This window comes from Argiope bruennichi, chromosome 7 (genome assembly GCF_947563725.1).
Source record: "Argiope bruennichi chromosome 7, qqArgBrue1.1, whole genome shotgun sequence".
Taxonomy (NCBI): Eukaryota; Metazoa; Arthropoda; class Arachnida; order Araneae; family Araneidae; genus Argiope; species Argiope bruennichi.
Genome location: NC_079157.1, coordinates 123,861,744 through 123,885,422, shown reverse-complemented (window position 1 = coordinate 123,885,422; position 23,679 = coordinate 123,861,744). Strand labels below are relative to the sequence as shown.

Sequence of the window (23,679 nt, the reverse complement as noted above, 5' to 3'; positions counted from 1 at the left end):
GAATACACTTTTTTTACAAGCTGAGATCGTTTGGAAATGGAAATGGGGAATGTTTAAATTTAAATTTATCATATGACATTATAAATTAATAACAAATTTGCTTTTGTAATGTTAATCCTCATAAATAAAATAAAAATAATTGTACCATTATAATTTTTCCCGAATATTTTAAACCCTACTTTGCATGATTTTTTTTTTTTTTTTTTTTGTGAAATAAATCAGGGTGATATAATTCATGCTCTAGAATAAAGTAAAGATGTTTAAAAAAAACCCTAGTAAAAATATATAATATAAAATAATTTAAAAACTGAACGATGGAAATGTTCATTATCATGCAAATTTACACGTTAAGCTCAGTACAAAATCTTCAGTGTCCCTCTCTTCTAAGCTTCTGCACTTCTTATCGCTTTTAATAGCAAAAAATCTCAGATTAATAAAAAAAAATATTCAAAGAATCGCACGCTTCTTCCAACCACAACAAACAGCGGAATGACAAGCTCAAACCCGCTATAATAATTGTGACATTTATTTATTTATTTACAGCTACGTTTCTTATTACTCAAAAATCGTAAAAAAAGTTGTCAGCAACAATCAATTTATAGTACACCTGTTTTGAGTACAATTTTTTATTCACTAAATAATATGGCGGAAATTTGAAAATGCTCATTATCATGCAAAGAAGGTTAACATCGTGCACTTTTAGATCTAAAATCGAGCTCAGAAATGCAGTTTTTTATTGTTTGTTAGTGATATAGGAAATTGTCATTTAAGTATAAGAAAATGAAATTTATCATGTTATCCTTGATTTTCTGGGAAAACTTCCGACGGTTATAATCATAACTTACTTATCGTGACTTTTTTCTGTCTCCAGAACAAATAATGACTCTAACCGTCACAACAGCCATTGCCAGGTTGATTTTCTATTTTTTTCTTCTGAATTCTATTCTTAAAACCAAAAGATAATAGCCGTCGAAGTTTTAATGTGAATTCATTTCCACAATTCTTGTAAATGTATAAGAGATCATCTCAAAAGTCCATCATAGTGATTAAGCCTTTTCCTAGTATAATCAAAAAGATATACTCACAGAACTTCATAGCGATAACAAAATTTTGCCAAATTCATAAAAATGCTTACAGATTAAATATCTGGTCACAATAGCAACAACTGGCAGCAATATGAAAAATGATTTAAAAAGATATTGGTATGAAATAAGAAATTAGGATATGAAAATTATATGAAATATTAGTAGTTGCCATTATCGCCATATAATTACGAAAGCGAATACATTTTAACTTTTCAAGACATAAAAAAGCGTGCACAGAATCAGTTTTTGTGCACACTATTTCAGTCGTCTATTAGAAGCTTAATTATTTTTTGTTCAATGCATTAATAACAATACTTTCTTTTTATTTATGAAAGCATTCAGTTATAGTCGCCATTTAATTGCAAATACTCAAAAACTGGACGGCTGTGACCATCATGTTAAATATATCCCTCGCCTTCTATCTATTCATTTCAACTCCATTCCAAACGAATCAGAAGCGATCAACTCTAAAAGATGAGAAAGATGGAATGCATAGCTGAACTGTAATATTTTAGATTACTTTTGCAGAAAATTATTCTGATATATTAAGTCACTGAAGAACTTCTATTTTATTTTTATTTATTTATTTATTTTTTTTTCATATAAGAATTTTTAAATTTTTATACGGCAAAAATGAAAAATATTTTTATCTCTCCATTTTCGTCTGAAAACTTCTGTAAGCGATTAAAAAAAAATTAGAAAATAAATTTTAGAATCAAGTAGGAATTCTATGATGTACATATTGAGAAACTGAATTTAAAGTTAATATTCATCGACTTTTAACGAATTGTATGAATCCTTTTGACTTGAGCTTTGCATACTTAAAATTTTAAATTTCATGTACAAATATACTGCTTTCTACAAAAACCCACGCAAAAATAAAATTTATTTTCCCAATAGGGAATGAAATATGATTTCCTAGACATATATGCTGATTACGGCCAATAGGGTAAGGTAAGGTGATTATTTTAAAATAACGTTTGACTGCAAATATTGAAGAATGTGAAATAAGAAGGCGCTATTAAATTTTCCGTAGTTCCAATAATGTTTGACACTAATTAACAAAGTATGAAATTCATACTAATCCAGCACCACACATTTTGAACTATCTTTTAAAGGTTTGTAACTATGCATTCTTTTAGGGGTCGATAATTCTTGCAGATCCTGCTCTTTACTACTATTCTTTGTAAAGAAATCGCTAGGGTGGGCATTTCTACAACTGATAAACTTTTTTCTCATTTTCCAAGCATTTCTGGTGAGGTGGCATCAAAGCGTCCCACATGTCATGTAGATTTTACTATAAATCATATTTTAATCGTGTGTCCATCTTTTAATTCCTCTCATTTACACCTTTTTAAACCATCACCATTCACTTTGCCAGACCGAGTGGGTGAGAAATGCCACCCAAATATTTTTAAATTTTTAAAAATCATTAGCTTTTATACCTATATCTAGTAATTTTCAACTTCTGCTCATGTTTTGACTTTCTATCCGGATTCAATGTTTCGTTTTTCAGGCATCACTTAACACTAGGTTTACCAAAGGATCATTTTGACCCCTCTGAGAAAACTTTTCTTTAATTTTCTTCAAGAAAATGATTGCCGTATTTTATGAGAATATTTCAATCAATTTTTACTTACATTTATTTATAAGACATATAATCTCAAGTATTATCTTTTTTTTAGTTTTGGAGGAATATATATAGTATATCTACCTTTACCGAAGGGGTTATTTTGACCATTCGAATAAATATTGTTGAAAATACATACATTTATATTTAAATATGTAACGGCGTGATAGGGACGCACATAGATGTAAGTATAAATATAGAAATAATTATGTGTTAGTAAAATGTGTGTTTATAAGAAGCAAGAAGACGAAGCCGAAGGTCAGTCAGATAGAAGCTACAATAGGTTGTTAGTAAGAAGATGTGAGAGTCAATGTCTTTGTCAAGGATGATAGTAGAATAGATGGTCTTGAAGACCTAGATTAGTAAATAAACACTTTTTTTAGTAAATAAACGCAGAGGAGCTGCCTTTTTATCATACACACCTCAACAAATATTTTGAAAATATAAAGTTTTTTCTATTTTAACTTCATCATGGATTGGTCAATTTATATTTTTTCTAATTAAATATCGATAGGGGTCATTTGGACCCCTTTGGTAGAAATAGGTACATGCCAACTCATGGTAAACTTAGAATTAAATATATTTTACCTTTACATACTTCACATATACTATTTGCATTTTAATATTGATACCTTCTGCTTTTACATTTTAATATGTGTGTTTTCATAGTTTGCTCTTTGGTTCCACATTCACTTGGTGTAGCAGAGCCAAATATGGCCCTTGGCCGCCAAAAAAAAAAGCATTTCTGCTTGTGGTATTTAAAACCTTTATCATTTTAAGTGCTCAATTCAAAAAGGACAAGTCTCTTGGGAACTAACTATAAGGGGAGAGTCTTAAAGGGACTATATATATTCTTTTTTGTATGGATTATTAACTCAATCTGCATTATTAAAAGGAGTAACGCTAAATACAAAACAAAAATGTTTATTTCAAACTTCCTCAATGCAATATAAAGTTAGAGTAGATTGAAAACTTCCCCGCTTGTGTAAGTGAACACTAATCACAGAGATTTAAGCTAAATCCCGCAGAAAACCGCTTCCGCCAGAACTTACCAAAGATGACTAATTAATTATGACGACCGGGAAAGCTCTTCTGCTTTAAGAAGCAAATGCGGATAAGAATGGGATAAAAAAGTAATTAAAAACCGGCTCGGTATAGGTCTGCCGGCAAAAGCTTTTCTGTCCTTAAAAAAAATGCCCAGGAAGTTTTGGCTCGAAGTTCCTTTAGAAGGGATTTTTTTTTTTTTTTTTTTTTTTTTTTTTTTTTTTTGTGGTTTCAGCTTTGTTAGCATAATTTCAGATTTGAAATAAATTGCTCACCAAAGCTTTTTTTTTTTTAACTTTTTTATTCTGATGCTTGGTTTCGTGTGTGTGTGATGCGAAGTGAGTTGAATTAATTCATCTCGCGAGTAAATTAATTGGATTTTTGCTTTACTGAGCACTGTGTTGGGACACTAAACACGCAACATAATTGATATGACATTCAATGAAGCGATTTAGTTTCGCGGATATCAAAAAAAGTTTTGATTTTGAAACTCTTTGAATATTTTATGGCAGTGTAATACAGCATCAATTTCAGCGATAGTGTAGAGTCATTTCTTACAGTTACATAAGTATTATAAAAAAATTCTTTAGAAAGCAAACATTAAGTTTAGTTATATAAACGCCCCGTTTAAAAGCAACACTAGGGCTATTTTGGGACGGACCTCGTCATTTTGAACCGGGCTCAGATGACGAGGACGACACCTGAGATGGCACCCCCTCCCCAAAATTCCATACCACACCAATGGTAGGACGTTTGGCCCCGACGGATTTAACGTGCACCAGACCAACTTACACGATGGTACTTTGGGAGAATCGGGGCTCGAACATGAAATCCTCCGGTTCCAAATCAGAGACCTCACCACCAGGCCGCCTCTATGTATGTTGATACCTATGAAACAAGAAATTAAGTTATAGTGCCCCGAATGTTAGATGACACGGACATTTTTATTTTTAATAACTATGATGTCACAGGATTTGACACCATTAAGAAGATTCACCCAACATAATATTGAAATGCTGTTAAAATAACACTGTTTTAATATCAACTACAAAAATACTTTGTCGAAGAGATCCTAGGCATTAAGATATTTATTGAAGATGTTATTGAAATTCAATGCCACCAATGTTCTTGGTAAATCAGTTGATCTCTAAACGCATCTAGAAGTAAAATAAAAAAACTTTTTGAAAATATTTTGATAGTTTTTTAACCTTCTGACTACTTAGGGAACATATATGTCCCATCTGTAATTAAAACCCGCTGTTGAAGGGGTAAAGGGAAGGGAAAACTAATATGTTTAATATAATATTGAATGCATAAAATGCCTATCTAATGAAATAAAAACATAAATCTTTAAAAAAATAGAATCATTTAATAGATTCGGAATTTCTATGTAAATGGAATAAATACTATAAAATTTGTATTTCCGGCTTTCTATTTCTTAGTTCAATAAACGCTCTTAATTTTCGTATTTTTTTTAAATGCTGTAATCAGTAAACTGATTTTCTCTCTTAAATTACTTTTATTATTTATTATTTTTTTCTAGTTTTTCCTTTCATTTTAATTCAAATAAAAGAAAACCATTTCTTTCAGCCTCATCAAAATATCTTAAAACTGTGAGGTTCACACAAAAAAAGTGGACAAAATATCAAAGTATAAAGATAAAAAAAAAATCAACACCTGTTATTATATCTGATAAGAAGAGAGACAGACTTGAAAATGAGCAGATGGCAGGACAAAGGCAAGACATTTCAAGTGTCGATTAGTTAACTTTAAAACGAGCATTCAAGCCCGGCTAGCTCAGTCGGTAGAGCACGAGACTCTTAATCTCGGGGTCGTGGGTTCGAGCCCCACGTTGGGCGGTTGATTTTTTTTTTCCTCCCTCATTCTGAGCTAAACGTAACATTTATTCTCAAAACTTGTCTGTAAACTAAAATTGAAATACTTTCTTTCATAATACGCAGAAATTCAAACATATTAACTCTCTGCACTCGGATGGTGACTCTCACTCATCATTCAAGATGGTGCATCATTTTGACGTTTTATTTATTTAATTTTGTTTGTTAAAAATACCTGCAAAGTAGTAAAAAGATGCAAATTAATTAAACGGGAGTATTCAATTTAAAACAATTAAATTTATATATATTTTTCGGAGCTATAAACAAGTCTTTGTATTAGGTGAATAATCAGGCATCGAATTACTTTCCCGAGTACAAACGGTTAATTTGGAACAAGCTTTCAAATTCTTTGAAATGCTTTTCGATGATAATATTTGACAAATAAATATCAATTTAACGCATTTAAGAGGTTTGTACGAATAAATAACCCATTTAATATCAAGCAATATGTTAATGGATGTAAAAAGCACGTTTTCAGTTTTAAAACTAAATAATATTCAAACATTCAAGAAAAAAAGAAATAATTCATGTATGTGTAACTTAAATTACTACCTTATTTATAAGAAGTATTACATACTTGTTATTTTGTGAGAATGAAATCGCAACCATTTACAATAAATAAAAGTGTTTATCTTTTCTTCACTAAATGTGTTCGAGTCTTTTTTTATAAAAGCATAAAATTCAAATTTGAACATTCGAAATCAAATTGAAAATAGTATTCAGCTGATTTAGGGCCAAAATGTGAAATGTAAACATATACATTTATTTTTAATTTTGAAAACTTATAAAACATTTTATGAACTTAAAATCAAGCTCTTATTCGATGAAGAAAAAAATCTTAACATTAAATTTTCCGGGATTTCGATTACCCTTAAACATCCGCCGGTGTCGTTTCGACACCGCGATATAAAATATGTAAAATAATTGTAACAGCTAAATAATTACAGGACAACTGTTCAATAAGGTTTGGTTTTAAGGCTTTTTAATATTATTTCATGTAATGTAGCATATATTATGACCCTTTATATCATATAAAACTGTAACAAAACAAATTACTTCTTCAGATTCTTCGCAATCACTTTCACGCAATTTTATGTCTTCATCGGAATCTAAATTAGAACAAGACAGCTTATCACCATCCGATTCATTCTCAGAAAACTTGCAACAAATTAGCAATTTCATCAGTGCTTAGACCTTTTCTACGAACCATCGTTTCAAACTATTTGCTCTGCACAAAACACGAGAATCGATTGAAAATTTGTTTATGAACAGACAAGCAAATGCTGTGTAACGAAATACTTGGACACAACAATTTTAGAATAATTGATTTATTTCCGCTGTGAACCCAGTAACACTACATTCAATGTCAAACAACTGTACGATAGTACTTTCGGAAGTTTGTTTTACTTTAGTGAACTATTGTTTGTTGAAAGACAGCTATTTATAATGATAAAGTGCCTCTCTTTTAATTGACCTAGAACCACACATCTTTTTCTGAGTAATCACCATGGAAAATGATTAAAAGTCATGAAAAATTTTCAAGTTCCCTGCTAAAATGCGGAAAGGAGAACAAACTAAACAGGCTCCGGTGTCCAATCGATACCGACCGACGTTCTCAGTTTTTTATGAGATTTTTTTACAAGAACTAATAACATTATATTTATTACATGATGCTATAAATTCCAATCTTAATATCATTTCAAAATATGTTATCAAAACTCCCAAGAAAAGAATGTAGTAAGGACCAAAACGGCATTTTAAAAGAATGAAAGTGGGTTAGAATAACAATTGGCAGTAAGAAAAAGCAGTGTTAAAAATTCTTCGGACTTCCATTTGTCCACTTTCAGTATTTCCCCATCAATGGTTCTGGTCACAGAGTGTAAATGTTAGTTTCGCCAAATTTCAGCTCGCATTAAACGCGCAAATGATTCCAAACGACGCGGTTGGGTTTTTATTCTAGTCTCCTCCAAGCTGTGCGGCGTAATTTGATCACCGATTATTTTTATTTGCACTTATTATTCTTCTCCCTTCGAGCGTTCATTTCCTCGATCTGTCTTCTTCTTCTCCTTTTCATACAGAACAAAACAGCCGAAATTCAATTTTATTTTTGAAGAAATAAATAAAAACCATTTAAGTCTAAAATTCTCTTTTAAATTATTTTTTTTAAGTTCATTTTGTTAGAAGTAGCTGGTTTGTCTTTTCTTTAACCTGCGAAGAATCACAATAGTCATATTGAATTACATAAAAGAACTGGAGATTATGAAATATCCGATTTGTTTTTCGACAGCTCTCCAGGTGGAATGTAAAATTCATTTTGAAGAATATGAAACTTTCTCAAGGAAACTGTTATTCAAAATGATTTTTTAATGCACTCGTAACATTTTAACATCACCAGTATAAAGCTGCATCATTATTTAAATTTTTAGTTATTTAATTTTGCGTGAGCTAATGCGTCACGTCGCCTTTTTGCTAGTAATTTATATTTAATAAATCAAATTTTTCGTGTTACTTATCCTATCGCGAATGAGTTATTTATTGATAAGAAATAGGTAAATTGCATAATTTAATACTAATTATATGTTGATTGTTTTCATTTAAAACGATTAAACCATTAATACTTTTATGAATGGTGGAACATTTATTTTCGATTTATTAAAAGGAAAACCCATCAGAAACATTATCTTTATCATATAACAAAAAGTATAAATTAAATAGATATAAAATAAATGAAAATTGACGTTCTAACTCCGAAAATTTACAGTATAACAATACAAGCTAATATCTGTATCATCATAATCAATACTTAACCCTTTGACTATGCATTTTGAATGCAAGTGGGAAATTTATGTCCCGTTAATAGATAAAATGCAATTTCAAAAGAAAATAATGGAAGTAATTACAATTCTAAAAAGAATTCACAAATATTATTCCGAAATTCACATTCTTACAGTTCAAAGTGCCCGGTTTGTATTGTAGAGCTTAACACACACATACACAGACGAGAGAGAGAGAGAGCGAGACAGACTCTTTATTATTAGTAGAAATGATTTTTACTCTTTGAAAATCGGATCTTTTAGATATTTTAATATATCCCTTAATAGGTTTCCCGAAGGAATTGAAATAAATCATTCACTTCTGATATAATGTCGAAGAGACACTGAAACTATTCAAAAATATACAGAAAAATAAAAACTAAGATTTCAAAAAAAATCATATTTTCTGCAATTGAAGTAAAAGGGACCATATATTTGATTAAATAAATGTAATGGGATTGAAAAAAATGCAAAAATATACATTAAATTCCCTTTGAAAAATCAACACCTTTGTATACACATAGCTGTTTTCTTTTTCTTTTTGTTTCTTTATCATGTGAGAATATAATGTTTTGGTTTGAGATTATTGAAATCTCAAAATGCATTGGCAGAAAATTGATGATTTATCGCTTTTGAGGCATCATTTTTTTATATTTAGGGTTATTAGAAAATGATAAAGGAGGTTTTCATATTTGTCGATTTATCACCAACAAAAAGTTACAACTTAGCGCGAATGTCTGCCATGTATCCGATTCTCCTGTCTGACCAATTAAGGATAGGGTCGGAAGAAGTTATCGCTTAAAAAAAGAACAAAAAAGAAATCGGGAAACAACACGAAACGCGAGGGGAGGTATCAAAAGTTTCTATATATATATATATTAATTTTCAATTCTTTTAGATGGAAAAAGTAATGTTTTGGAGCTCGAAAGATTTGAAATGAGAAAAAAATCATTTTCTAAATATCAACACATGAGTAATCTTATAGTCACGTGATTGTTTAAAACCGTTTTAAACAAAAAATTCTGGCCTCGAGAAAAAAATTTAGAACCTGGTTGATTTTAAGATGGTCAAAAACCATTGCTTTTCTAAATGTTGGTGATTGTGAAATACGAATCATGTGAGAACATGATGTTTTTGTATTGAATTCATACCACGTGACTTAAAAAATAACGTACTTATATAATAACTTGAAATTTGCGTTAGAATATTTAATTTTTTTTAAAACTTTTAAATAATAAGCCAATAAAAATGATATCTTCTCGACTTCCTCCAATACTAACACAATTTAATGCGTCTTGTATTTCGCAGTACATCGAAGAAAACAGAATTTAATTTGAGTGTTTTCCTTTTATCCAACTAAATCGGCAGTTTTGGACAGGTTGACAATATTAGTAACAAAACCACAAACCAAATTTCAGCTTCTAAGTAGTTTCATTTTTGAATGATGGCATTCAGATATTCACAAATTAAATGGTCATTTCGCGGTCTGCCAAAATGAAAGAAGGTTCATCTTTGACATGTTGAATTAAAAATATGTTATTACTCTACAATTTTTACAATTCGATGATTTGTTTCATCTATCCAGTTCCGTTAATGAATTATCGCATTCACATGAATACTGACAAATGAACAGAGATGATTTCCATCAGTGGATGGCGATCAAAATTTGGCATAAATCTTAAAATATAGTGTAAAAACCACACACCAGATTTCACACGTCTAGCTCGTTACGTTTTGGTATCATGGTCAAAGACATATACAAATTTGCAAACTGCTTTACAGATTTGTTTTGTGAATTCAGGTATGTATGGAATGTAGTATCCAATCGAATTACAATTCGAGATTTTTTTTAGTGCCCTTAAATGGCAATACTTTTTCCTTGCATTTGCAGTAGAATTTGTGAAAAATTTTCCGTTAGAATTACTTTGAAACACGCTTCAAAAATTTTATTATCAGTTTTAGAAAAGCTCCATCCAACTGTAATTGATCATTCAAAAAAAGATAAAAATAATAATCATCATAGCAAATTCGTTGGAAACTTTCTCCCGAGTGTACCCTTCTCTTTTTATCTCTCTCCTACTCCGCGGTTGAATGTTTACTTAATGCTTTGAACATTGTGGTTTAATGAACATTGCAGTTTAATGTAAACTTAATACGCTATGCTAGAAGTTGATAAAAAAATCTAACAGCTGATTCTTATTGAATTCTGTAAAGTTTGTTTTAATAAAAGAAAAGTGATATGAACCGATATAAAATACAGGATTTTGTAGTTTTGAAATGTTGGTATTTGATTACATTATTTAAAAGAAACGTTATATTTCTTCTTTATGTAATATTTCGATTATTTGATCGAATGAATGAATTCATTTTGTCTTAAAATGCGTGTGAATTGCCACGAAGTATTCTAATAAGGATTTATAAACACTTGGAAGACTAACACGAATTTTACAATAAATACAATTTTAATCATTAATATTCTTTGACTAACTTGTGCTAATTAGATATGACCTAAGTTACTCGTCTTGAAATTCGAATAAAATCATAATATTTTTCTAAAAAAAAATGAAAACTCAAAATTATTCCAAAAGTTATCCTAAAATTTCAATATGACTTTTTCTTCAAAATTAAATAAACAAATTAGATGCTTGTTAAGCTTCCTAAATAAATCTTTAAAAAATTGAAGGTATTTGTAGCAAGTCTTCCATTTGTTTGAAATAAGTAGATATTCCACAGCAAGGAAACTTGCAGATAAAAATATAGTAGACAATGTTTAAATATATCAAGTAAAAACGAGTTTCTCAATTTGCATTTTGTCCTCTTTAGAAGATACGATGACATAAAATTATAAAAATATCTAAAACCTATTTATTAGAACGGAATGAAAATAATGCAAAAATAAGGATGTCTAAATATTTATACAATCTCCCTCTCTATTAATCACATCGTTACGAATTTATAATGCTGCTTTCCAACGGAGTTAGTTTTATCGTAAGAAAGATAGCTTTACAGATAACTCTGAACTTACCTCGCAGCAATGACTCTCCAACCTTGAAAACAAACTTGGCGACCCTTTGGCGATAAAATAGATGTCTCAAGAATCTACAGACGTTTTGAAGATGACTCCATTAACAAGGGAGTTCTGTCGATTTTTCTAGAACATTCTTTGCCCTGTCACGAAAACTTAAAAAAAAAAACAAAAAAAAAAAAAAAACCGGGGACAGAGTTGCAGTTATCGAATATTTAGACATCATTTAGTCATTTGTTGCCATTGTATATCAACGAATCCTGCAGTCAGGAGAATCTCGAGTTGAGTTCTCTGTGGGTGTGAATGCTTTATGCTGTTACGGTTGTTTATTACCGATTTATTGTTTGGTGCTGCTGCTTTTTGCAGCAAGTTCTGTTGTTGTGTACGCTTCAACTGTGTCTTGTATGTGTTTGTGTTGAGAAGCGTCGTCATTTGTTATTGAGCTCGTGGCTCAGTAATAAGTAACTACATCGGACCTTTGATTGTCGGATTTGAGGATTTTGGATTTTAAAATTTCCATATCAATATTTAGCAAATTAATCTTGGCATTTAAACAAAAAAAATTTTACTCTTTTGTGACTAAAACATTGGATTAGGAAACTTTGAATTTCATTATTTCAAAACCTTAAAAGGGAACGTTGAAAAAGTGTTGTCTGTTTAATGTCAGAACTTATATATAGAAATGACTTAAAATATTGCAGTTTGATTCGAAAACAATCGGAAAATGAAACAAAGAAGTAGTCTAATTGATGCTGAGATTTAAAAAAAAAAAAAATATTCCCAGTACAAATAAATGGGCAAAAAAATTTAAAATCATGAATATGATTCAGTGAAAACTTGAGCATTTGTAATTGACAAATATGAAAGTTCAGTTAACTCATCATGCAAAAGTAAGCGGTTATTGACAATGTACTATAAAATTAACCAATAAAAATTAACAGCCTAAGTTTAATAGCACTTATTTCTAACGAATAGCAACTTCTGCTTTCTTTATTCGGCAGTCAATTATAGGCTTAATGACCAATAAGAATGGTCTTCCCCAAACTTTCTTGCATGCTCTCTAATAAAGGTGAATTTGTATTTTACTCTTTTTTCACCACCGATAGAAACGAAAATCTGACACAAAATTAAAATTGCAATCGCAAAATCACACATCTAATTTGATATATTTAATATATTTTATATTATATATTAAAGCATTTTTTTCTTAATGCATTTACATGCTTCTGAATGTGCAGACGTTCAACCGCTCGTTCGATTTGGCTGAAATTTTGATAGTGTATACACTATAGATATTACGTCTGCGTATTTGAATTTATCCATCTAACTCTCATCGTTTTGTAGTTATCGTATTATATTCGAACATTCAGACAAACAGAATTCCTTTTAATAGATTTTTGCATAAAATTTGATAGAAATCTATAAATTAAGGTGTAAAGACCATAAATCAAATTTCATCCATCTTGTTAAAAACGTTTTTTACGTATCTTTGTCATGCACAAGCAGAAGGGCCGGGATAGCCTGGTTGGTAGGGCATTGGATTCGCGTCCCTTGGATTGCGAGTTCGAACCCCGCCGGCCTAAGACTCTCCGTGTGTGTAGTGGCTGGCACACATTGTCGTGATCACAAAGTCCTCCCTGTCGAGAGTGATACCATTGGGAGTACTGGAGCAGGGGTGATCGTTTTCTGATTCAGGTCTAAATTACGATCTGTGGATGAATGAAGTGCGCATAGTAGAGTGCGAGAGTAGCTAAGCCGTACTCTCGGCCCTAGATGGCACTACTGAAAAGACAATGACGCACCCCTAGCTTAAAATCACCGACTTCTAAAGTCAGTGGGCTTGTTTTTGACAAGTGCCATTAGGAACAACAATATATACAAGCAGACATTTTCCAAAAATATATTTTTCGAAATCAGGGAGATCAAATCCGTGTAAATTCGTTCAAAATCTCGAATTCGAGTGTTTTTGACGATTATAATATTTTTTCTATACATTATATATGAGAAAGTAAAAAATGCTATTTAATTAAATTTTTAACCTCAATTGCATAAATTTGTCGTTATTAAATACATATTTAAGACACAAAAATCTTTCTTCATGTATTAAATTTTAGTCTTCAAATATGTTGCACTGTACTGAAATACTGAATACTCATCATATTGAAAGCTATGGCATTTATCTTTTTGTAATCCTCACAAATGACCTAAAGTGAGACGCCATGCACCTGGAAATAGATCGCAAGATCTTTTAAATCTATCGAATATTAATAAAATGTAATCCCATTTAATAAGATTTGTCGTTATTGAATTTTGAGTTTCTTAATTTGTTAACACTTTCGTTGTCGTTCATGTGTTACAACTTCCACTATAAACAGTGTTAACATCTCTTTATCTATTTTAGATTCCGGCAACGAATCAACTTTAGAAAGATTAAAGCGACTTGTTAAATCTTCTTCTCGCAAAAATGGCCTGGCATTCGAAAGAGATAGCGGGAGAAATTTCTATCTTCACGAAAAATGACAGAGAATCTATCCACTTTCAGAACTTTCTTGCTCCGATTCTTAGGAAATCCTCCTGAGCCTTTTATCAAATCCGGTCTCTTTTGAAACAACTTATGCGCTGAATCACGCGACTGCAGTGTGTGGGGTCACGCAAAGGAATTCTGTTTATTAAACCATAATAGATTTAACTCTTGTGAGTCAATGATCACAAAAGATTTTGTGATTCGATGAAAAGAATAAAACCTTTAGTCAACCAGAAGGAATTGCAGTCGCTTTGGCGTTCTCTTACTGCAGTACAGAAATTAAGGTATCCGACTAGGTTCGGAGACGAATTTTTTTTTAAAAAATGATACATAAATATTTTTTATAGTACGGGATAGCTAAAACATAATTGAAAGGTCAATATTAGAAGAAAAAATACACTCATTGTCTTTAATTTTTGACAAAAACTACTTTTTTAAAGAAAATGAAGCAAAGTTTTCAATGTTTGGAAAAACAAAGTAAGTTAAAAAAATAATGGGAATATTCAATTTTTATTTCACCTATATATTTCTCAAACTACAAAAAATATAACAGACCACAAAATAAAAATTATTTTAAAAAATTATGAGCATTTAAAGTTGCCGTTAGTGATTTTTTTTGTCAAAATTTGTCTATGTTTTGAACTTAAAGTGTTTGTTAAACAAGTCTAAATGATGCCATCTTAAAATCCGCTGTCTATGACACCCTCAAAAGTTTTGGATACACGCATTACAATTTCATTAAATTTTATTGAATTAATTTTGAGATATCGTGTTTTCCGTGAATCAATCCCTGTGAAATATTCATTCTTCAGAAAATGCGTTTAGATATTCTACTTGTAAATGCGTTCACCCATATGCGCTGGAAACAAATGTAGTTTTTCACGTTTTTTTTAATAAAAAGGCCAAAAAGAAGCAAACTACGGTTGAGTAGGTTGAGAATTAATATAAAATTATGAAATATTATTTTGGAGAATTTTACGGTAAAAATAAAATAATTCACTCATTTTCGGTTAAAAATGCCACTGCTTCCGATTTCATTTTTATTTGTTGTGTATTATTGAAACTATTATATATATTGTTCTATCTTACATATATTAAAAACAAAGTTGGTTTCAGAATCTACGAAATTTGGATTTTGTTTTCAAATCATAAGAAAAAAAAATCGAATTTTTCTGGAAAAAGCATCTTTACAACCTAGTCGAATACCTTAAATGCATTAACTGGCTTCGCATTCAAACAGGACAGACATTTTTTTTATGATGGAAGAGAAAGTTGAAACCCCTCGAAGTTAGAATAAAAATGCTCGTACTCAGAGCAACGTGGAGAAAATCAGCAAGAGTGCTGTGTACTCATTATATACATTCTTACGTGCATTCACTTTACGACGCGTTTATGTTTAGCTTCTGAATATACTGAACGGAATTAGGGTACATATTTCCTTCCTATGAATGAATTTTGCCGAAAATCAAAAATAGATCCACAATTTTGAAATAAAAGTGATATACAAAATTTCATCCCCTGAACCAGTTTCGTTGTTGAGTTATTATGATAAGTTAGATGGCTCGTTGAAATACTATATTTTTTTGTGAAAATATCAAATTTTTTAATCCGATATTCTTAATTTTTGAACAATTTACTTCATAAAATCTTCCAATTTTTGTTTCTACTTTCATTATTTGGGATTAGTTATATTGAATTTTTTATTTGCATAACCCACGTCTTAATGTCATTGCATGTCTTTAAATGTCGCTTTCTCTAAATTTAAATTTTGGCATAATTTTCTTACGAAAAGCCTCACATTAAAATCTAGTGCATATTTTTTCTATTTAAATTTGGTTAATAATTTCTGTATATATTCTGCAGTTCCTGAACTAGAGAATAAATACTCTATTCATTTAAAAAGAAATTCAGAATGTTAAAAAATAGGGAAGATTTGACACTATTTACCAGTCTAATCTCAATATTGAAAGAGGGGATAGAAATGCTAGTTGCAAGATTTTGAATAAATCACAAATTATTTGATCAGTTTCGAATCAAATCATTGAAAGCCCCATTACTTCAATTTTAAAAAAAACTTTTGGCATTTAAATGGTACATTTTGGTTTCATAAATGTTTTTCCAATCTCTTTTATGCGAAATTTTTTTGAAAATAACTGTTTTACATCGTTTTTCAAAAATTTAACCTGAAAGTAATCGTATCTGTAGAAAGACTTTCAAAATGTCACCATTGAAACAGAGTGATAAGGCGGATCATTTAGATTATCGAAATGTTCTAGAATTTTCATTCAGGTCTATTGCAATATTTGTATACAAGAAATGAATATCTGGTCGCCATTAAAAGGCAAAATATAATATTTATTTGAAATTAGAGGGAAACGAATAACAAAATGTTTCAAAGGAGTCACGAATTCCAAATATAAATATGTTTTATTCGCAATATGCTCAGCTTAGTTGTAAAATTACTTTTCTCACTCAGAAGCATGCACAAGTAAAACTAAAAAACGGGATTTATTATTAGCATTTGTAGAAGAATCTATCTACTGTCTAGTTAACTTTTAATTTCTCATACACGAATTACACAGAAAATAGTGAAATTGACAAACTTCAAGATTTTTACTAACTTCCTCTTTCAGGCCCGTTTAAGTTCGAAAGGGCCAAGGTGGCGTGGTGGTAATGTCACGGCTTCGAGACCCGATTCCGTAGAAGAACCATCGTGTAAGCAGGTCTGGTACTCGTTAAATCCATCGGAGCTAAACGTCCTGCCGCTGATATGGAGTGGAAGTTTGGAGAGAGAGGGGAAGCTCAGGTGTCGTCCGCGTCATCTCATCGTACAACGTCCGTCCCAAAATAGCCCTAGCGCTGCTTTAAAACGGGACGTTAATATAAATAAACTAAACTTTGAATTTGAAAAACGCATTTTTGGAATTATGTTTGTCGGTCTGGATCACCAGAATTCGAAAATTCAACAAATAAATAGAGCTACATTTTGCATTTTGACCCAATCAGTAGAAAGGCAGACAACTCAACTTTCCTCACTAATCTTACGAAGCACAAAACGCCCCAGATAGCGCTAATATACAAGAAAAACAAGGGAACAAACAGTGGTTCTACTCGAAATCCTTTTCTGTTTCAGAATTTCTTTTTTCATGCCCATGGTATGTACATTATAGATGTAAAAAATAAGATGGAATATGAATAAATGCTAAGAAATTAAATAAAATTACTTGGAAAAAATTAGAAAATATTTCAGTCAAGATGGATTCAAGCATTTTTGTTTATTGATGTTGAATAATCAGGTATAAATGCGTCATTAATATTAACATGAACTTTTGAATAAGAGCACGATGCACATGACTCTATTGAAGATCAAAATCCATAGAATAAGAAACCATAACGGAAATCTTTTATTGAAATTTTTTTATTTGCTATTTATCTTCAGCCAATAGGTCTAAATATCTTTGATATGAAAAGGATTACTAATTACATTAGGAATTATGACATTAAGTTATATATTCAGTGCTACAACTAAACACTCTTAACTACCAAGAATTGTAGTAGTTTGGTAGAGAGGGTTCAGTCTTGAGACTTCCAAATTCGAAATCTGACTACTAAAGAATCGCCGAGTAGGCCGATCTAGCGCCATCAAACCATCTCAACAAAAGATCTCTCTCTCTCTGTTGTAAGGTGGAAGTATTGAGAGGGAGTGCTAGCTTAGGTGTCGTCTTCATCATTTGATTATGGCTCATAATTGCTAGATCCATCAAAAAATATCTCTCGGATCGCAAATTATGGCGAAACTATAATTAAACTAAAGTTACCAAAAGAGATAGACATTAAGGTATAATTCAGTGCTATTAGCATACCAGGAATTCCAGTGGTTTGGTAGAGAAGTTTCGATGTTGAGACTTCCAAGTTCGAAATCTGACTGCTAAAGAATCGCCGAGTAATCTGATCTAGCGCCCATCAAATACATCCGAACAAAACATATCTCTCCGGTGTGGGGAGAGAGGGAGTATTAGCTTAAACGTCTTCATCATTTGATCATGGCTCAAAACTGCTAGATCCATCAAAAAAAATCTCCTTGATCGCAAATTATGGCGAAACTATAATAAAAGCTACCATAAGAGATAATAGATAAATTTTTCCTGTATCAGTGTTATTCTCGAGACATTTAGCTGACCAAAAACTTTTTCAAAAATTGAAAAATCACCTCTATGAAGATATTTATCCCTTGATACCGAAAATAAAGTCCTCGGTTAAACGTCTGCACTTCGGCAAACTCAATAACAAATTTTTAAAAAGCAGAAAGTAGGGGAAAAAATCATTCTTTTCATATATACATGTCTACGTAGGCCGACACTGCCATCTCGCCTTGATAGTTATCTGTTGTGAATCTGATACCCAATAAAACATGAAAGCCTTTTTCTCATGACAATTCAGGATCAAATTTCAGAATTAATAATCCCCGCATTTTCATACGATTCCGCATTGACAACAGAAACACCAACACCTCCAAGCAAAAGCCGTTATGATGTATCAGCTAGAATGATTTAAGATATAACAATTTTTTTTTTCTGTAGTTATAAACAACTCCAAATTGCTCGGATTTGGAGTGGGTGAAATCCTTCCTATATAACGATGGAAGAATGGTCGGCCTACGTGATGCAGGTGCCTCATCTAGAGGGAGGGATGGTTTGTTATTCATACACCCGCCCACTCGAACAAGTGTCACGAATGCCACACCTGAACATTACACCCGACCTTTGCTACTGAAAGAAACTTGTAGTAATATCGCCGTTAATTAATGAATGACGTCGACCCCGAATGCATGGCAGACTTTGGAGCTATAACAAATGGCAAGGCAGAGGGGATGTACCACCTACGTGCATGAAGTGTAGAATTTGAAGCTATAAAGCAATAAATAAATGATCTTTGTAGAAGAAATTGTTTCGTTATCCTTATCTTGTTACTACCATCTCATCATGGAATCTGTATTTCATGCTAAATTTGCATAATCTTTGAGTTTAAGGTATAAGACTGCTTAAAACTGTTGCACTTATTACAAATGGCCATAGATTCTTCATATAAAGTGATAGGAGCGAATAATTTAAATGCAATCAGAAAGACGGTTTGAGTTTTGTTTGCATTCTTAATAATTGCCCGCTGGTCAAGAGAATGACACCCACGCAGCACTCTATTTAGTCCCTCACGATCCCTACAGATACTGTGAAGTACGCTCGATAATACCATGCGCGTGTCTTTCTAAATCTGAAATCAGTTTTGTGTTCATTTCATTGGAATGTGTCGCAGACTCTTTCTTAATACTTCTTTTGCAGTACTGAGTAGAAGAATTCACATAGTGGTAAAATGAATTGCTTTTAAGATGCTGCCCAGACCAAATTAAAAGAAATATGGAGAAATGATTACAAAGTAGCCAACTTTGACGAGAAACTTGTTCGCCGAAGATATTGATTGTGATTCATTTGAAAGAAATCTCTTATACAAAATTTCATGTCTATTATTCCGTTAACAAACAGTTTGATTCCGTTTCAGGCATCAAATTATCATAGATATTAAGTCACATTGTTTTAATAGTATTACGTATATTCTCTTCACTGTGAAAATGAACCTTCCTGATAGAAACCAGTCCCATGGCATCACAGCGTTTTGAAAAACATAATTGTCCGACTTATCTGTTTTTCTAAATTGAGCGGTAGACCTTTATTTACGTTTTATAAATTAGGCGGATGCGAAGCAAATGCCATTCTTCTTTAGCATTCAACAATAGAAGAATAATTAATGGTCTGTATTTTAATTTTAGAACTGTTTTGAGAAGAGAATTATTTTAGATATAAAAAATATTCAAAACGAAATAAATTGACTGGCTAATGAGAGGAGATTCCATAACAAGCTTCCATTGATTCTGATGCGAGATCTGAACTCCAAATGCATCTCATAGATACAAGCGTGCTTTTCTACGCAGATTTCTGGATAAGAATTAAAATGAATTTCTAAGAATTAATTAATTTTTAAAAATTCTAAGAGCACATAAATATATTATTTATATCCTACTAAATATATTCATCTAAAAATATTTTACTATAACTTTTGTTAATTTAAGATTAACCATTAGCCATTTGTCAATTAAAGGTTAAAAACTTATAGTGACTCAGCTAGATCATATTTACAAGTATTCAAACCTTTTCGTCACTGGAAAATCTTGAATCTCCCATCGCTATAATGCTCCAGTTCACCAGCCACTCCCTGTATTACATTACCTGTCAAATCAGTACTTCCTTGACCGCCTTATTCCCCTGATTTCGTTCCATGTTAATTGTTTCTCGAATGAAAAGTTTTCTTAAGATATCCTAATAGGTTGTAAAAATGCTTTTTCCAGAAAAATTTGAAATTTTTTTATGATCTGAAAATAAAGTCTAAACTTCGTAGATTCTAAAACAGACTTTGTTCTTAATACATTAAGATTGGATAAAATAGTTTCAATAATACACAGCAAATAAAAATGAAATCGGAAACAGTGGTATTTTTAACCGAAAATAAGTGATTTGTTTTATTTTTACAGAACGCTTCTCCAATATAATGTTTCATATGCTCATATTAACTCTCTACTTACTTATCCGTAGTTTGCTTATTTTTGGCACTTCCGTTAAAAAAGCGTGGAAACTACATTTGTCTCTAGCGCATTTTATGAGCTAATTTACAAATACAAAATCTAAATTCATTTTCTGAAAAATGAATTTTTCACTGGGATTGATTCACGGAAAACGTGATATCTCAAAATCAATTCAAAGAAATTTCAATAAAATATCATGAATACAATAAAATTTCAAGAAATTTGGTATACAAGAATCCAAAACCTTTGAGAATGTGACAGACCACGGATTTTAAGATAGCTTCATTTAGACATGTTTTACAGACACTTTCAGTTCAAAACAGAAGAATCGTGATAAAAAAAATCATTAAGGGCAACTTCAAATGCTCATAAAATTTTTATTTATTAAAATAATTTTTATCTTGTGGTCTGTTACATTTTATGTAGTTTGAGCTATATACAGGTGAAAAAAAAATAATATTTTCATTGTTTTTTAATTTACTCTGTTTTTCCGGACGTTGAAAATTTTGTTAAATTTTCTTTAAATAAGCAGGATTTTTTTTTTTTTTTTTTTTTTTTTGAAAATCTAAAGGAAATGAGTGTATTTTCTTCTTCTAAAAGTGACTTTTCAAGCCTGTTTTAGTTATTTGGTACAATAAAAAAATATGTATGTATAACGTTTTAAAAATTCGTCTCTGAACCTAGTCGGATACCTGAAGAGGAAATAATTCTGAAATTCAAAAAAAGTGCAGCGTTAGAAGTATTGAAGAAAGTGGCAAAAAGACAGTTGTAATGCACCATTATACATTTATATGAAGAATGGCAACAACACATCTTTGTAAATGTTATTTTCTCCGAATGAAAGTCAAATAAATAAGTTCTTTCTATTCATTCTTCAATAATGGAATATGTTTCGGAATTTTTAGGTAATTTAACGTAGGAATTTTAGGAATTTTTTGGAATTTTAACGTAGTTATACATTACTGAAATGTGTTGAAGTTTGTTCTAAATGAAAATAAAACAAATAGTGCATAAAAATATATTGAATATATGCATATAGTTACAAAAATTGCAATTAAGCATTTATGTATATGTATGTAATAATTTTAATTTTTTCACGTTTATCAATTTAATTTTTTTCCTAACCACTTAGAAACAAACTTATAAAATAACACTTACTATAACTTCTTTGTTGAATTGGGTCCTTTCCTCGCTTCTCATTGTTTCATTTCTATGTAAAATTGAGCTGCCACATAGCTTGAAAATCGCATACTTTAACGGAATTGTGATTCAGCTAATTTTCGGAGAAAGTCTCTCCTTAAACATTTAAAAATGATGAATACATTGCACAGCCCTTTTATCATCTTCGCGTTAGTGCATTCGAGGAATCAGACAACGTGGAAACCATGAACCATCTACAAAATGAGAAAAGAACAGAAATAAATAAAAATGTTTTCAAAATAATTACCGTAAGGAGCTCACATATACAATTATGACTTAATATGAAACAGATTTCTATACTTGCAAGATTATGAAAAATCTGAAGATTATGAAGACAAGATTATGAAAATAATTATGAACACAAGATTATGAAAAAAAAAAAAAATCTGAATAGTCCTTTGATAGCTATTTAAATTCTATTTTTTTTATCTTATTTATGAGCTTTTATCGGTGTAACGCCACTTTTGGCACACACCTAATGATCCTTAGAATACATCAGAATACTTACAATATATTGGTTTAATTAAAAAAGTAAATAAGTGCTTTTGTTTTTTGGTATTGAAGAACTTTCTTCATTTCGGTTTAATTTCTTTAATATCCGATTTTAGTGTATATTGATAATTCAATTGTCAATTGATTTATTAAATAAATTGAAATTTCTTTTCTATACTAGTAATAAAATCCGACAGCGAAATTCATTTCAAGATCCCTCATAATTTCAAGATAGGCATGCTTAATAATGGATTATAAATTAAATACTAAAAATAAATTTAAAAAAGGGTTAAAAACGCGTTTTTAACCCTTTCGCGACGGGCGTGTCATATATGCTTAACCTACGAACGTCTCTCACAGCCGGGCGTACTACCCGTGCATTTCTGAGAATCGAACTCATGGGAAGATGATGCATGTGTGAATTTTAAACTGGAATAATTTTTAATCGCCACTAGAGGGCTCCCTGTGTCCATTACTTTTGAAATAAATATAGTTTTGGTACCCTAACCTTTTGTTTGCTCATATTCAGCATGATTTCGGTATTTTACACATCAGCTGTTGTGATGGAAGGGGGGGGGGTAAGAGTAATGTAAATAAACAGAGCTGGGTTTTGTAACTTTCCACTTGATAGAATCATTCGCGTTTCTATCTCTCTCCGAATTCTTTCCTTCTTTTTTCGTTATAAATTAAATACTAAGTGGACTGTAACTAGTCTCTTTGGATTTTATCCTCAGTTCTGTTGTACTTCGTGTAGTTTTCGGATACATTTCGCGCACTTCAGTTTTTATTACGGAAAGTCTTGATTTCGGTTTATTATGGCAAGAAAACACTATTTTTAAGTGTAAGAATGTGCTCGTATTATAAATGAACTAACTAATAATCTAAAAAGGTAGCAAAAATGACTCATTAAAGTTTAAGCTTTATTTTTATTTGTGATTTTTTTTTTCAAAGTTACGCTTAGCGACGCAAAACTCCTGCCCGAAAGTGTTAAGTCAAGTTTTTAATTTTTTTTAAATATTTAATTCAAAATATCTCATCAAGTGAGTTTTGGGCGCACCTTGTCATCTCGTATGCCGTTCTTCATTTCAATACTTACTCAAAGCGTGGAGTGTATCTGCCAAGTTTGGCGGCCTCCAGTTATCATATTTGATATGAAAAACCAGCTGCTCACCTTACAACAGCCTAGATTAGAATTCGATCCTGGCCGGTAGCGGGGCCGTTCTTTTTTTTTTTTTTTTTAATGCCGGACGTACTTACGGAGAATAATTACATTGCAATGAGACTCGGGGATGCCCTTTAGTCCATCACCCCGCCGAACAATGTGGGAAGATGAATGAAGC

The 23,679-nt window shown here is 31.1% G+C and overlaps 1 protein-coding gene and 1 non-coding gene across 5 annotated transcripts in view; both read left to right on the top strand.

The window, feature by feature from the left end:
* Nucleotides 1-23,679, top strand: part of LOC129976224 (netrin-1-like) — a 152,213-nt gene that overhangs the window by 54,975 nt on the left and 73,559 nt on the right. The gene's annotated exons all lie outside the window — the stretch shown is intronic.
* Nucleotides 5,546-5,618, top strand: Trnak-cuu (transfer RNA lysine (anticodon CUU)). The gene has a single exon. It is a non-coding gene; the product is annotated as a tRNA-Lys (tRNA).